Source organism: Pan paniscus, chromosome 9, assembly GCF_029289425.2.
Source record: "Pan paniscus chromosome 9, NHGRI_mPanPan1-v2.0_pri, whole genome shotgun sequence".
NCBI classification, from domain to species: domain Eukaryota; kingdom Metazoa; phylum Chordata; class Mammalia; order Primates; family Hominidae; genus Pan; species Pan paniscus.
In genome coordinates this window covers 21,215,837-21,218,160 of record NC_073258.2, presented here as the reverse complement: position 1 = coordinate 21,218,160, position 2,324 = coordinate 21,215,837, and the positions used below count along the sequence as shown (strand labels likewise).

General features: G+C 46.5%; 1 pseudogene; it reads left to right on the top strand.

The window, feature by feature from the left end:
* Positions 1-1,031: 1,031 nt before the first annotated feature.
* On the top strand, positions 1,032-1,997 carry LOC100971785 (mas-related G-protein coupled receptor member X3-like; annotated as a pseudogene).
* The last annotated feature ends 327 nt before the right edge of the window (positions 1,998-2,324 follow it).

The following is a 2,324-nucleotide window of genomic DNA, read 5'->3' as shown; positions in this document are numbered from 1 at the left end:
TATACACCCAGCAGAACATTTAGCACTCCCCCATAGATATTCCAACACTTCAATTACCTTTTTCAGTGGCACTCAGACCTCGCCCTCACTTACTCTTTCCTCTGCTATATGGCTGAGCAATTCAGCTCAGACCCACACCCTACACAAACATTGTATACAAAATGCTTCTAGGTGTTCAGCATAACCACATCAAGTCCTCATTTTAAAGGCACATCAGTGGTCAATTTCAGGTTTTGGGCACTCATCAATAATTCTTCTCAACACAGATAGAGCTGTCGACAAATAGAATTCTGATGGATGAAATTTTCTTCATCTAATTACACTTATGTGTTCCAATGATGTACATAGTGCTTTCATTTTTATTTTCCATTTCACCAAAATCTACCAGTACCATTAGGCTCCTCATGCATGCATTCATTCATTGAATGAATATTTATGAAGAGCACAGTATGCTGCTCATGGAAATAGGCACTGGAAGTATAAAATGTAAAATGTGGTCCTGTCTGCAATGACTGACACACTGAGTTATTTCTCACCCACCAGGCCCAGCCATTTTCACACGTATCCTAGCGAAAGTCACATTTTCCTCTGGTTCATAATGCATGGTCTTCTTTCCTGTCCATGGATGATCAGTCCTAGTCATGAGGGTGTCACAACCACCTCTTTGTGGATCTGAATTCCTCCACCTGAGAGAAAATGTCAGGCCCAGGATACAGTAATGATCGGGTCCACAGCCCTGGCTGGATGAGTGAGGGTGTTTTGATCATAAATTACTCCCATGTCCGTACAGAACTTGTGTGGCAGCAGAGTGAGGTCAGACTTCAGAATCAATAAGAACTGGATTTCAAACTCTATTTGAGGACCCCCACCTTTTGATAGGTGATTTATTCTCTGCGAGCCTCTTTTTCTCTCTCCTTAAAGTAAGGACAGTAAATCCCACATGGCAGGGTGGAGGGGAGAATCAGAGATGATACAGCTGGTGATAACATCTGGTTTGTGTTCCCAGGGGCACCAGACTGGGGTTTCTGAGCATGGATCCAACCATCTCAGCCTTGGGTACAGAACTGACACCAATCAACGGAACTGAGGAGACTCCTTGCTACAAGCAGACCCTGAGCCTCATGGGGCTGACGTGCATCATTTCCCTTGTGGCGCTGACAGGAAACGCGGTTGTGCTCTGGCTCCTGGGCTTCCGCATGTGCAGGAATGCTGTCTCCATCTACATCCTCAACCTGGCCGCGGCCAACTTCCTCTTCCTCAGCAGCCACATTATACATCCCTGTTACACCTCATCAATAACGTCCATCCCATTTCTCTAATCCTGTAGCCTGTGATGACCTTTCCCTACTTGGCAGGCCTGAATATTCTGAGTGCCATGAGCACCAAGCGCTGCCTGTCAATCCTGTGGCCCATCTGGTAACGCTGCCGCCACCCCACACACCTGTCAACGGTCATGTGTGTCCTGCTCTGGGCCCTGTGCCTGCTGTAGAGCATCCTGGAGTGGATGTTCTGTGACTCCCTGTTTAGTGATGCTGATTCTGTTCGGTGTCAAACATCAGATTCATCACAGTTACGTGGCTGATTTTTTTATTTGTGGTTCTCTGTGTGTCCAACCTGGTCCTAGTGGTCAGGATCCTCTGTGGATCCCAGAAGATGCCACTGACCAGGCTGTACATGACCATCTGCTCACAGTGCTGGTCTTCCTCCTCTGCGGCCTGCCCATTGGCATTCAGTGGGCCCTGTTTTCCAGGATCCACATGGACTGGGAAGTCTTATATTCTCATGTTCATCTGCCTTCCATTTTCCTGTTGTCTCTTAACAGCAGTGCCAACCCCATCATTTACTTCTTCATGGGTTTCGTTAGGCAGCATCAAAATTGGCAGAACCTGAAGCTGGTTCTCCAGAGGGATCTGCAGGACACGCCTGAGGTGGATGAAGGTGGAGGGTGGCTTCCTCAGAAAACCCTGGAGCTGTCGGGAAGCAGATTCAGGCAGTGAGGAAGAGCCTCTACCCTGTCAGTCAGACAGGACTTTGAGAGCAACACTGCCCTGCCACCCTTGACAATTATATGCATTTTTCTTAGCCTTCCGCCTCAGAAATGTCTCAGTGGTTCCTCAAGGTCTTCGAATAGATGTTTATCTAACCTGACAATTGTGGTTTTCACCTGTGGAAAGCATTAGTCTGACAGTACAATGTTTAGATTCTCCTTGATATTACCAACACATTTTCTCTGTTGTCTTACACTGAATCTTTCCTACTGAACACTTTTTCTATAATTTTCATTGTAATGCATGGAGTTTCTGTCCGAAACCTTAAAACTCTTC